Source organism: Pseudochaenichthys georgianus, chromosome 13 (assembly GCF_902827115.2).
Source record: "Pseudochaenichthys georgianus chromosome 13, fPseGeo1.2, whole genome shotgun sequence".
NCBI lineage: Eukaryota > Metazoa > Chordata > Actinopteri > Perciformes > Channichthyidae > Pseudochaenichthys > Pseudochaenichthys georgianus.
In genome coordinates this window covers 42,516,424-42,531,627 of record NC_047515.1, presented here as the reverse complement: position 1 = coordinate 42,531,627, position 15,204 = coordinate 42,516,424, and the positions used below count along the sequence as shown (strand labels likewise).

The following is a 15,204-nucleotide window of genomic DNA, read 5'->3' as shown; positions in this document are numbered from 1 at the left end:
ATTCTCTTGCACTGTTTTCATTTCGTTGTATCGATAGTACATTGGATTATGGAGGCGCCTGGGACTTCAGATTGTCTCCGCCAAAAGTCTGCTGTATCTGTCGTTCATACAATAAAGCCTTTGAATCTTTGAATCTTGAACGCTGCCGTAGATACATCCGCAGAACAAAACCCACCCATGCACGTCTGCTGCTGCTGCGAACACGCTCGCTCTGGATAAGCAGACGGACTGAAAGCAGGGTGCAGAGCAGCGGAATGACGGCCCAGACTGAATGAGTGAGGGAAGAGGTCGCATCGTGGTTTTCCCTTTCTCCCCGTCTGTCATTCTATACTCATGACAAGTGTTATGTCACAGGCCACACGTTGGCACACGCAGACTTCCCTTCAGTCCAGCAAAGGATGTGCTTGTTATCTTCCTTAACGTTTTCTTATTCTTTTCCTAAAAGGATGCACATTTAGAGGTACACAGTTTGAATATTGGTTTATAAGAAGGACAGTTGTCATAATGGATGAAAATGCTTTTATTAAAATCTGAATTTATGTTAAAGGTCCCATGTCATGCTTTTCCGGTTATCACCCGTCCCCTCGTGTTATGAAGGTTGTTCTGCGTGTGAACGGTCTGCAGTCACAGACCCTCAAAGTACACCCTGTAGCGAGTAAAGCTCTAACGGTACGTCCACACAGCAGCTTTAGACAAATCTTCCAACGCTTCCAACGCTTCTCTGCCCGTTGACTTTGAATGGGGATGACGTCACTTTGCCTCGCTTTTCGCCGAACTGCATTGTGGGGGTCCGAAGCGAAGATGTCCAGGATCTCCAGGATTCAAAAGTTGAGCAATGTTCAACTTTTGAAGCTGAGCTGGAAGCGCCAGCCAATCAAACACGTTTATGCAAATCTGACAGTAGAAGCGCTAGCCAATCAAACCGCGTGTAAGCAGGGAGAACCAGACCGCAGTTCATTTCCTCATATTCCAAACGAGAAATGACGGTAGCAAATCACCCGGTTCTTTACGACCAGAACTATTAACGGGATACAAACCGGAGGAAGCAGGCATGGAGGGAGGTGGCAGAGACAGTGGGTGGAACTGGTAGGTTTCGCCTGTTTGGGGAGTTTATATATATATATATTGCTCGCATAAAATCCCCCGGGGTTTTTTGCTTTGTATGTCGGGGGGGGGGGGGAGATTGGTTGTTGGTCGCGTTGCTCGCAAAAAATCCCCAAGCTGTCAGACACGCCCAGCTCCAAGATTTTCAAGATTTTTTCAAAGCTGCTGCGTGGACGTACCGTAACACAGAAAAGTATTATGCTGCCCCAGAACGCCTCGTTGGACATTTCTGTTTTTCCATTTGTTTCTTCTGGGAACCAAGTGACGTCATGCGGTTCCCGGAAGAAACAAATGGACCAATCCGCGGAGCTCCTCACACACCAGGAGGGGGGGGGACCGTTAGCGTACATTTTTCTATTCTTTATTTATTTGGGTTCACATTATAATACGATTAAAGTTTTTTAAATCATATGTTTTTAGAGACCCAAAAATCACAAATGAAATGGCAAACAAAACATTAGTCAAAATAAAATAAAAACGAAAAAGTAAGGTTATTTATCTGTACCCGTAGGTAGATTCTGTTTGCAGAGAAAAAGAGTTCCATCCTGACACTAAAAACAAACACAAACAACAGACACATCTCTAATAAAGGACTAGTAAAAGTACACGTATACCCCCCGCTCAACCAAATCTCAAAATATTTAAAAAACACGAGTACAAACATGGACATTCAAAATGCACAATTAAATAAATAGATACAAATAGGCATCTGTGTGACGGGGTTGTTTGAAATGGCAAATGTCTACACATGTACATATGCATACATATCAACACACATATATACATTCAATACACAGACACACATACATACATGTGACCATACATACACATATATACATATACATTCAATCGGTGTATAGAAACAAACATATTTCTTCAAATGGGTTTTCCTGAAGCCTCATTGAGAAGGTGATTCTTTCCACAACATAGATTTCATGGATTTTGTCGTACCAGTTGTCGAGAGAAGGGATATATCCGCTTTGAGCCATTTTCTAGTTATTGCTTTTTTTTGCTGCAACAGTAAGAATTCAAAATACTTGTTTTGTTTTGGAGTTTGTGGGGATTGAATGCACGAGCCCAAATATAAATTCGTCCCAGTTTAAAGGGATTTTTTCCTGTAGTACTATTTCAATTTCCATATGGATCTTTTCGCTAACTGAGAACCACATTCCCTCCCGCAGCTGGGGCCCCGCCCCTCGATGATGTGATGACGGAGCAGGGCTGAAAAAGTACCTGCTCAGATTCGTCCAACGAAACATCCTGCAGGTGCCTGAGCTCGAGATCTTCCATTGAAAAGTGCAGTCGTTTGTCCAGACTTTTGTTTCGTTTTCCCATTTGTGTTTTATATAGAAAATATTTTCCTTTTTAATATCTTGAAGAGCTTGGTAAAGTTTTGAGTTTACTTTCATCCCACATGTGTCTGATCGTGTATGCGCTGGTGAACACTATTGATAAAGGGTTTTCAAGGGCCTTCTGGCTGTCTGACAGGGGACTATTTAAGTAATGGCGTAGCTGTAGACATCAAAATGTGCAATATGAAGTAAGGCCATGTTCGGCCCAACCTTTACATTTTGTGTCTAGCTTGCTCGGGGTGAAATCAAGACCATGTGATATCTTCATTTCCTCCAGCAAGTCACTCCTGGGAAGGACCCTTAACCATCATTTTAAGGAGAGGTTTGCAGAGGTTATCTTTTTTTATTTCTATAGCACATTTCAAAACAACAGAGTTGAACAAAGTGCTGTCCATCAACACCTGTATAAAACATAAATACATAAAAACAGACAGGACATGAAACAAATGTAAAACACGAGACAATGAAACCAGATCAGAGGACTCTCCTACATGACGTAAAAACAATACAAAACACTAGTAAGATAAAACCCCACATTTAAAAGCACAAGTGTCATACTGTACGTAGTACGTTTTTAACATGTCTTTTATCAAATCAAATCAAATCAAGTTTTATTTATATAGCAAGGCAAGGCAAGGCAAGGCAAGTTTATTGATATAGCACTTTTCAACGCAAGGCAATTCAAAGTGCTTTACAAAAAATGAAAGACATTAAGCATTAAAAAAGAAAAGCTAATAAAATAAACATTAAAAGGAAAAATACATGGATAAAAGTACATTTATAAACGATTTTTGGTGGAGCCAAAGTGCTGTACATATAATAAAACTAGCCTACAGTAGAGGCACTTTACAGCAGATACAACAGCACAGGTTGTTCAGAATATCAGTATGAGAAAAACGCCACCCTCTAAGCTTGCCTCGATACATTATTCTCAATGTCTTTGCATCCAGCTCTGCGGTCGGGCTCGCAGCAGCAGAACAGGCTTCTTAATTGGGCTGATATATAGCAGTCCTTCAAGCAGGGGCGCGCTACTCCTCCCTGGTTTTTTGCTAGCTGAAGAGCACAGAATCCAATCCTTGGCTTTCGTCCCTTGCCAGATGCACCTCGATATGGTTTTATCCCATTCGTTAAACTGCTTGTCTGTGATTTAAATTGGTAGATTCTGGAAAAGGCATACGAGTCTAGGTAGGATGTTCATTTTCACTGATTCTATTCGAGATTCGAAGCTCGGCACTGGGATCAAGTTCCATCTATTTATGTCTTCTTTTATTTTCTGACTTCGAGGGTTGAAATGTAGTGTATACAATTCCTCTGAATCTTTAGAGATGCTTGCTCCCACATTGTAAGTGGTTCAGATCCCAATTAAGATCAATGAGTGAGTTTATATGTTGGCTTGGCTTTTAATTAAAGCTGAGTATTTGGGTTTTTGTTATTACATTACATTACATTGCTTTTAGCTGAGGCTTTTATCAAAAGCGACATACAATAAGTGCGTTCGACCAACAAAATACAACCTTGAAGAAAACAGAATCATAAAGTACATCAGGTTTCATAGAGCCAAAACATTTCAAGTGCTACTCAACTGGCTTTAGATAAGCCAGCCCTTTATTAGTATATAAGTGCTTTGTTAGTAGTTCTATCGCTCGAAGTGGAGTCGAAAGAGATGCGTTTTCAGTCTCCCCCGGAAGGTGTGTAAGGTGTTATATTGAGTTTGTACCCTGAGATAGAACTATAAGTATCCAAAAAAGCCAGTAACTCAAGAATGATTCATCTGGGTTTGATATTCATATGTCATCAGCAAATAATGATAATTTATGTTCCTGACCATATCTACTTTTATACCGTCAATATTGTTTGATTTGGATATACTTTATTAATCCCCGTGGGGAAATTGTTTCTCTGCATTTGACCCATCCTAGTGTTCGGAGCAGTGGGCTGCCATTTTGAACTGTGCCCGGGGAGCAGTGTGGGGAACGGTGCCTTGCTCAGGGACACCTCGGTAGCACTTGGTCTTGCCGGGACTTGAACTGGTGACCTTCCAGTTGCCAAGCCAAGTCCCTATGGACTTCGCCACCACCGCCCCGTTATTTTTTGAGTAACCCCCAAACTCAGAGCCTCGATATAAATTGCGAATAACAGTGGGCTAATTGGACATCCCTGTGGTGTCCCGCTCTCAAGGTAGAAAGAATTTGATATGGCTCCGTTCATTGTGTTCCTTGCATGTCGTACAGTGCTTGAACAGTATTAATAAAGATCTTGTGAAATCCAAACTTTTCAAGAACTTGGTATAGGAATTTCCAATTAACTTGATCGAAGGCTTTTTCTAGCGTACATGTTCAACTACCAGGGAGTCCCATTGACTTGCTCCCTGGTTGGTAACAGACGAGTTGGGATGGCGGATAAATGCTCTCCGCAGACCCGTTCTCACAGCGTTACAAACCTTTTTCTTTCTCAATATCAAGCCACACTTATTGTTCTTACTTCGGCTGTGAGTGTTTGTGGGGGGGGGGGGGGGGGGTGAATACACATACTATACAGAGATGCTGGATGAGAAACCAATGTGAGTTTGGAACAGTGAACAATGTAAATCTATTCTAGTAGACATCAACGATGGAAATATGATCAGTAGAAATGGCCATGGGACCTTTAATGTTATATGTCAGACTTGGCTCACTTTGTGTCTAGACTAGCTTTAGGCTGTCCTGTCATTTAAAGTTTGATTAGATCCAGAAACTGAAGATCTACCTGCTTGGTTTGTGGAATAAAAGTTGCTTTGTCAACTTTACAATGGACATCAAGTTGATTTTGTTGACCCAAATCAGATAGACGTGTTGGCCATGACACACAGCTAGATGGCATGTCTGCAGTTACACTGGCCGTCTCTCTTCCTTTCTATTTGAATTATCTCCTCTTCCTGTAATCCATCTTTGTTTTGGTCTCCTCTTTCCCCGGCTGATCCTCCTCCACTTCGTCCCTGACCCTCCCTAAATCCTGTAAAACCTTTCATACAACATCAACCGTATTCCATGCTAGCTAACATGAGCTAATGTGCAATGGTTGCTAACGATCCAAAAGCTATTTCTGCTAAACTCATTTTTATAAAAGATTAGAGAAACAACTCAAAGAAGTTGTTCAGCCACTGCCCATTGAACGCGAGAGGAGAAGCTTCTCTGTCATCCCTGCCTGGCTTGTGATGGTTTGAAGCATACCAACTTAGCGCAATGCTAACAAAATGGCTACTTGGTCACTATCTTAATGTCTTTTATTTTTTGTTTTTCTTTTAATGTTTCTTTTATTATCTTTTACTGTTTTTAAATGCCTTTATCTGAATGTCTTTCATTTTTGTAAAGCACCTTGAATTGCCTGGTGCTGAAAGGTGCTATATAGCCTTGCCTTGCCTTGCCTTGCCTTGCCTTGCCTTGCCTTGCCTTGCCTTGCCTTGCCTTGCCTTGCCTTGCCTTGCCTTGCCTTGCCTTGCCTATGTGTGGTTTAACTTGAACGCAGAGCCACAATACAATGTGTAATTCATCCATACCTTTTATCATGTCACAAGCCACAAGTTAGAACATGCAGACTTCCCTTCAGTCCCAAATGTCTGGTCATCTCTCTTCATTTCTCCATGTGATCTGTTTCTGTCTCCTCTCTTCCTCGACCCTTCCTAAACCCCGTTAAACCTTTTCATACGACATCAACACGTCCCCAGCTCACAGGCAGCGTTAAATCAACTCTCCTCTGACACTGATCCAACGTTTCCCCAGCGTTCCCACAGCCCTTGTTAAATCCCTGGTTGGCTTTACAGGACCCTTCTGCCTGGCCTCTCATTACATCCTGCGCCCTATTGTTATCCACCTCAGTGGTTTAAAGACAAACCGGTGACCCTAAATGTCTGGTTTCATGGCCAAATCACGGGTCAGTTTATGCTGTATGTGTAGAACGCTAGAGTGAAGGAATGAGTCCGAAGGTTTTTTTGTTTGTTAGATGCCTGAAATAAAATCAACGGTTGATACAAATCAAATCAAGTTTTATTTATATAGCACATTTATAAACGATTTTTGGTGGAGCCAAAGTGCTGTACATATAATAAAAATAGCCTACAGTAGAGAGACTTTACAGCAAATACAACAGCACAGATTGTTCCCTCTGTCCTTAGACCCTCTGTCCTCAGACCCTCTGTCCTCAGACCCTCTGTCCTTAGACCCTCTGTCCTCAGACCCTCTGTCCTCAGACCCTCTGTCCTCAGACCCTCTATCCTTAGACCCTCTGTCCTTAGACCCTCTGTCCTCAGACCCTCTGTCCTTAGACCCTCTGTCCTTAGACCCTCTGTCCTCAGACCCTCTGTCCTCAGACCCTCTATCCTCAGACCCTCTGTCCTCAGACCCTCTGTCCTCAGACCCTCTGTCCTTAGACCCTCACATCGTACAAGGAAAAACTTCCGGAGAAAACCGACAGTTTAAGGGAACATGGGAGAAACCTCAGGGAGAGCAGCAGAGGAGGGATCCCTCTCCCAGGACGGACAGATGTGCAATAGATGCCGTGTGTAAATCCAAGAGATAATACATGTTACAGCATATAGACCGAATGTTAGGAAATGCATGTGTCTGTAATGAGAAGATGAATCCACGAGGATGTCAGCTACAATCCTGAGGAAGCCATCAGGGAAGCAGCATGACGAGACCCAAGGCAGGACAGCAGAGACGGGTTCAGCCACGACCCGAAGTCCACGACTTAATCCAGAACTCAGGACTAAGGATCCAGGACACAGGACTACAGCAAGAGGATCAGCCTCGCCTCCGGATCCCGGCGTAGATATAGATACAAGACAAGAAGAAAGATTTGGCTGGGTTCATCGGAACAAGAGAATACACAGACACAGACAGAGAGGTCAAAGGTCATTGGATACAAGTTATTCTTGATAACCCTCTAGAAAGATCTCATGAACTTCCCCACTCAATCTATCAAGACCCGAGCAGTTCTAATAGATATAGGATAAGAAACAGAGAAAGGGAGCACAACAACAATACAAGCTGATGAGATGTTTAGGTTTTGTTCGGCGACATAAAATATGCCTGTACCGGTGAATGTATGAAGCTTATGTGTCATGAAACGCTGTCTAAATCAGACGACTAAACGTCTTCACACCAAGCGTTAGCCGCATTTAGCTTAGCGGTGGTGACGTGAAGTCGTGTTTTCTTTTACAGCCGAATGTTAGCTTTTTACTTCTTGAGATTGCATTAACGCTTTACAGAAACCTAAAAGTTACGTTAACATGTGATTGATTGCGATATTATGATGCTAATTTTGTTAAGCCAATGAAATTGGATTTATATTTCCGATTATGAAACATTATGCATTTGTGTCAGGGGGCTTTACAGTGCGTACACCCTCTGTCTTAAGACTATAGCAGCGAACAAGGAACATCTCCCAGGGAAACCCCACATCTCAGGGAGGGCAATAGAGGAGGGATCCCTCGTGGGCTACATTAGCTTTATAGTTGCACTCAAAGGGCCGGTTGTAACTATATAAATATATAAATGCATAATATACATGAAATAATGTATTATATAGTATTGCCTCTGCATTGGATTATTATTGGATAGGGTAATAACTACATCTGAAAGCAGAAGTCCTGGGCAAATAATTGCAAGTCTCTTCAGTGCACATGTCACAAAATGAGATGCATTGTGGGACATATAGTTTAAGGGCAACATGCTTCTGTAAAATAAGATAAGATAAGATGGAACTTTATTAATCCCCGTGGGGAAATTCAGTGCTTTAATAGCAAAAGGGTAAGATTGAAAAACAGGAGAGCACAGATTAGATTAATACAATTAAGGATAAATCAAAGGTAAACAAAGATAACCAACTATAAAATAAGAAATTAATTCAAATGAACATATATAGATATACTGTAAAGTGGCATGTAACCGTATAATAAACGTATTATATTCTTTGCAAGCTCTTGCGGGCCACATAAAATGAAGTCGCGGGCCGGATTTGGCCCCCGGGCCTTGAGTTTGACACCCCTGCTCTACTAGGACGGACAGACGGGCAATAGATGTTGTGTGTAGATCCAAAAAGATGTTAAGATAAGTTAAGTTATTGCTGAACAAAAAAAAAGCACTGATTTAATGTAGGCCTTGTATCTAATTCACCAGCACGAACTATGATCTTGCTTAAAGTGAATATATCTGTTCAGAGTTTGATTCTTTATGGTTGTTGCACTTACTGTTAGTCGCTTTGGATAAAGGCATCAGCTAAATGATATGTAATATGTAAGTTTGCCCTTTGCTTGTATGTTGAAGGAGTCCTGGCGATGCCATGTCATCCCTGCAGCACTACATTGCCCCTGAAACAAGACTCCAAGTGAGGGATGTGTGTGTTTATGAATGTGTGTGTCCTGCATACTGATGAGCTAACCGTGTGGCCCGTGCTTTTGAAAGTAAACGTCACCCTTGACTCGCGATCAATGGTGTGTGACAGTCACGATTCCTCCTCTTCCATTTATAGGAGACGTCTCGGCTGTCTCCGCCGCCGGGCTCGTCCCAAAGTAGAGAGGCCTCAGATCTGACCTTACAGCAAAGGAAAACACCGAGGACATCTGTTCCCTTCGAGCCCGTGGCTCTGTTACGGACGTTTTATGTGGCAAGGTTCAGGTACAAAGGACTGCAGTGAAGAAGATGGGAGATACGGGAACAAAGGACGGGATATTATGTCTCACAGAGGCGTCTTAAAACGATTCCTGGTCTTTTAGTGAGCGAATTATCTCAGTGTATAATCCTCTATCCTTTATTCAAGCGGACACATTCAGAAGATGAGTACCACAGGTCAGACAGAAGCTTTAAACGGGGGAATTGCATCGAACATGATTGTTTTAAACGTGTTATACACTTGTTTGATGCTGAAATGGCTGTTACTGACAATTGGCAAGGCAGGCTTTTTAGTTTAGGGTTTTTTGTCTCTTAAAGGTGGGGTAGGTAAGTTTCAGAAACCGGCTCGAGATACACGTTTTGTTATATTCCATGGAATGCTCTTAACATCCCGATAGCAATGAATATCTGAAGTGCTTTGACAACAAATCCATAAAAAATGTCATCTGTAGAAGCCGTGATACTGTAAAAAGTACATGTAAAAAGATGGCCTACCTGCCTGTCAGACTTCCATCGGGGCACAAACTGATCTCGTGCCCTCATTGGTCATGTGCGCGTTCATGTGTGTTGGGGGAGGGGCTCTGTGAGGAAGTGGCAGATTTTCTCCGGTTGTGTATTTTCAAATTCTAGCGATCTCGAGCCAGTTTCTCAAACTTATCTACCCCACCTTTAAATACAACTTTTTTTGTGACATTAAAGAATCTCAATGTGTTAAAATGCGTTTAAAGCGTAAAAACACAACGATGCAAATACATTAATATAATGAAATGCCTAATAATTTCCAAAAGCACTTCCAAAAAATGAAAGTCAGCAAGTTCCCAACCCGTGTGAAGAAAAATCTATGGAACAACCACACAGTTAATTGAAAATCGGTGTTAAAATATAAAATGGACCGAATCGAAATTAAAGTTAAGGAATATGTTAAAGACAATGTGTATACCAAATGTATATTAATCTCAGATCTTAATATTGAATGTCAGTATTCAAGTCAACCAGTAATGTGTTTCTAGAATCAAAATAATTTGGTTACTCATTAAAACATGTTATGAGGGTTATCGAGAACCTTATGGTCTGGATACTTGTTTGACATGTATTTTTTCTTTCTATGCATTTTCTGCTGTCGTATTATTAAAACATTACCCGTACCAGACTTTGTGAAATCCTTACCTTGAGACCAGAATCTTTTTAATATATTTTTTTAACACAATTGATTATCAGAAAGTCTGTAGTATTTTCAACCGAAAGCTATGTCATGCATATCCCGCTTCAACTCATGTTGTGTTCCTGTACCTTGTCTGTGTATAATTGAATGTAATGTGTTGAATACAAAAAACATTGAAAAAGGATTTCTCAAAACTTGGCAGTTCTTATGAATTTAAAACAGATATATAATTCATTTAATGAACAATGAAAACAGCCGTTAATTACAACCTTTCTAAAGGGTGACTTGTTATACTTTACCCCTGATTCCTGGAGGGAACAATAGGGCGGACATGTGCCAGATTAACAGCAGGAGACACAGGTAGCGCAGCAGCCGGAAACCAGCTCCTGCACACCTGGTCCTCGCGACCTCTCACCTCGCCTCCAGACATCACAGCTAACGCCAGAGAAACAGGACGTGGGGGAAATACGACAGAGCGATTGAGAACGACTGCTGAGACGAAGCGAGCAGCAGAACCAGGTTTCATCTGGAGCGAGAAACAGCCGTGAAGAAGAAAAACAGCATCAAGGATGTCAACCATACCTCGAGATTCAAGGCTTTTATTGTCATTGTAAAAAAACTGACATTTTCTGGCGCAGAAAAAAACTGTAAAATAAAATACGTAGATAACTTGTAAAAAACAGTTACTCTCCTTACTGCAAGTAGCCTCTATTACTGTAGTTTTACATGAAATATTTTTCTTTTAACATATATGATTTGTTAGAATAGAGTCATACACCTCTCGAAAACAGAATAATTATCTTAAGGAAGTAAGGATAATTACTTTTATAGCGGAGGTTGCGTGTGGAGGTTTGAGATGTGAGAAGATCCTTCAGGTATGGAGGAGCGTTCCCGTGGATGCCCTGATGGGTCAGCAGTGCGACCACCTGACAGGAAGCCAGTGGAGGGAATGAAGGACGGGTGTGATGTGGTTGTATTTCCTCGCCCTCATCAGGATCCTAGCGGCACTGTTCGTATTGGAGCTAGGAGTCCCGACGAGGAGAGCGCTGCAGTAGTCGAGCCTTGAGGAGACGAAGGCATGGACCAGTTGTTCCGCGTCTGACAGGGAGAGTGTGGGACGGAGTTTTGCGATGTTCCTGAGGTGGTAGAAGGAGGTTTCGCACAGGTGTTTGATGTGGTCAGATGGCGGTCAAATCTCACACGCAGGTTGGTAACTGCTGTGGAGAGGGGGGATGTGGGTTATGGGGGATGACTGGACCTGGTTTGGGGTGCCAACTAAAATAGCCTCTGTTTTGGAGCTCGTTAGCTGCAGGAAGTTTAGTTGAATCCAAGCCTGTATCCTCAAGGCAGGTGTTAAAGCAGGGGTGTCAAACTCAAGGCCCGGGGGCCAAATCCGGCCCGCGACTTCATTCAATGTGGCCCGCAAGAGCATACAAAGAATAGAATAATTTTATTATACGGTTACACGCCACTTTACAGGAGCATGTTGCTCATAAACTACATGTCCCACAATGCATCTTGTTTTGTGACATGCGCACTGAAGAGACTTGCAATTATTTGCCCTGGACTTCTGCTTTCAGACGTAGTTAATTATGAAGTTATTACCCTATCCGGTAATAATCCAATGCAGAGGAAGTTATGTAATATAATACATTATTTTATATATATTAAATATATTATATATGTATATTTATAAAGTCTTAAAGTCACAACCGGCCCTTTGAGTGCAACCATAATGCTGATGTGGCCCACGATGAAATAGAGTTTGACACCCCTGTGTTAAAGGATGTTGATGGGAACGGTGATGATGATGATGATGATGATGATGATGATGATGATGATGATGATGATGATGATGATGATGATGGTGGTAAGACCATTTACAAGTAAAACACACAAAAACTACCTGATTCTACTTTGCAAAAATAGAGTAATACACCTTTTTTAAATGATAAAAAAAGCTTAAATACCGTAAATTCAAGATTCAAGGCTTTGTTGTCATGTGTACATTAGATTCAGCGTAGATATGACAATCTTAGGTCACAGGCTCCTCCAACACTGCAACATACATATAGGACATAGACCAAATAAAACAGCTAACATAGTGTAAGTAAATACAAATAAAACAGAATAGAAATAGTGCAACAACAGTCTATAAACAAGTACATGGAATATGATGTATTGGTTATCTAACACGCAAACAGAAACGTTCAGGTGTTTAACCGTCTGCACACACATGTCATTTCTTATGTAATGTTTGTCAAAGCCTATTTCTGGGAAGCTCCACATACCAGGAAGCATGATGTATCGGAAAACAAGCTGCGCGGGGCAAATGAGTGCAGCAACACTCGTAAACAAATATCAATGCATTTAAAACACGTGTGAGAAAGGCCTCCTGAGCCCAAAGCTAACATGTGCCGCGGCTAAAACACACACACACACACACACACACACACACACACACACACACACACACACACACACACACACACACACACACACACACACACACACACACACACACACACACACACACACACACTGATTTATCACAGGTTGAGTCAATGTGGAGATGGATGACAGGAAGTGGTGGAAAAGAGAGGAGAATGGAAGGATAGCAGGTGGAGGAACGGTCCCTCTGGCGACGTTTCGACACACAGAAAATGCCCACGGTAAACACTGGCAGCATGCCAAAGCACGCACACACACACACACACACACACACACACACACACACACACACATACACACACACACACACACACACACACACACACATCATATGCTCCGCTCTGCCGCAGTGCTGAACCCAGCAGCCTCTCTTCGTCGGGCCCATCTGTCACTCTCCTCCAAGGCTCCTTATTACCTTGTCTGCTTTCCTTTATCCTAGTTATACCTCCTAACCAGGGTTACTTTGGACATTCAGTCTGTTGAAATTAGAAAACTGCTCCTTTTACAATATATCAGGCCATCTTTTGGTTTAGTATATGGAATAAGAGCACTTTCTACACATCAGGTGTTCATCCACTTCAGTTTAAGAGAACCACATAAAATACAGGAAATATACATACTTAATATTCCAGATGTAGTGATTTGTTAGGCCTGTGCATATGCTCCATGATATAGCTTTCTTTATTATAAGTGTCATCTAGGTTTTGGAGCCGCGCAGCGGCGAAACCGTGCCGCGCCGCATAAGCGCATAGGTGCGCCGCATTGTCGACTCGGTTGAGGCCCCCTCCGCGAGCTGAGGTCCCACGCAGTCTGCATGGTCGCCTGTAGGGAGGGACGGCCCTGGAGTCTCTTGACTCATGTCAAACATCAGGATACGAACAACTAAAAACCAAAAATCAGACACACAGACACGTTGATACACATCTACTGGGAATAAACTGTGCTTGAGGAACTTATAGTAATAATTACTTAAATGTAAAAAGCGCCTTTCATATACCCAAGGACGCTTGCATTGTGCCCTATAGCCAGTGGTGGAAAGTCACTAAGTACGTTCTACTTAGTCCTTTACTGTACTTAAGTCAATTATTTAGGTACTTGTACATTTAGGGTTAGAAGATTAGTCTTAAGGTTACTTGAGTATTTCAACTTTATGACTTCATATTAAATATTATACTTTTTCTCTCATTACAGACCATTGAAGGCCAAACACTTCAAAAGCCTTGCAGAGCTCTTACATCTCTCGACATTTTGATATTCCTTAAAGGCCCCATGTCATGCTCTTCTGGTTATCACCCGTCCCCTCGTGTTATGAAGGTTGTTCTGCATGTGACCGGTCTGCAGTCACAAACCCTCAGAGTGCACCCTGTAGCGAGTAAAGCTCTAACACAGAGAAGACCTCCCCAAAACGCCTCGCTGGACATTTCTCTTTCTCCATTGTTTGCTTCCTGGGTTCTGTGACATGTGAACGCCCACATCAACAAGAAATGACCGGATTGGCCCAAATTGACCAATCAGCGGAGCCCCTCCCACACCAGGACCCCTTGGCTCACTAACAGGGAGTCCCATTGACTTGCATGGAGCTCCCTGGTTGGTAATAGACGAGTTGGGATGGCGGAGAAATGCTCATCCATTCTCACAGCGCAACCTTTTTCTTTCTCAATATCAAGCCACACTTATTGTTTTTACTTCGGCTGTGAGTGTTTGTGAGTGCTCAGGATGAGTTTCGCTGTATCGCCGACCCGGAAACCTGTCCGCTCCTCGCAGTAGCAACGAGCCTCGCAACGAGCCTCGCAACGTCCCGACCAATCAGAGCACACTGGGCTCACAGGCCGTGTAGGACAGAGAGTGAATACACAGACTCTACAGAGATGCTGTGAGAAACCAATGAGACTTTGGAACAATGTAAATCTATTCTAGTCGACCTCAACGATGGAACTATGATCAGTGGAAATGGCCGTGACGTGGGACCTTTAAATGAAAGTAGCCCCAATACTCGATCATCATGTTGAACAAAATAGATGGAGATTGCATTTCAGATACCAATGTGTGTACATTTAAATCAGCTGTATGCAGGCTGTCATTGTAACTCCTATAGAGCCGAGCAGGAAGTGTTCTTCCCTCCCCTTTTTACTCCGGTGAGGACATTTTTCAAAATACAAGAATTAACCCACAGGCACACACTTAATTTACCCCCCTGTCAGATACATTATCCCAGATAAGCCATAAGGTGCATGAGGGGGGGGCGGTGTCCATTTAGATAAAGTCTTCCATCGATGACATGAGGAAGTCCCGCTGACAGCCCGCTGACAGGAGGGTCAATAAGGGAAGTAGGGGGAGGAAGAAGGGAGGAGGAAGTGGGAGGACATTGTCAATCATTAGGACTAATGATCGGGGAAAACACCCGCACACACACATTAACATGCTTACACACCTCGACATCAACACACACACACACACACACACACACACACACACACACACACACACA

General features: G+C 42.5%; 1 pseudogene; it reads left to right on the top strand.

Moving 5' to 3' along the window:
• Nucleotides 1-15,204, top strand: part of LOC117457073 (NACHT, LRR and PYD domains-containing protein 1-like) — a 123,743-nt pseudogene that overhangs the window by 46,698 nt on the left and 61,841 nt on the right.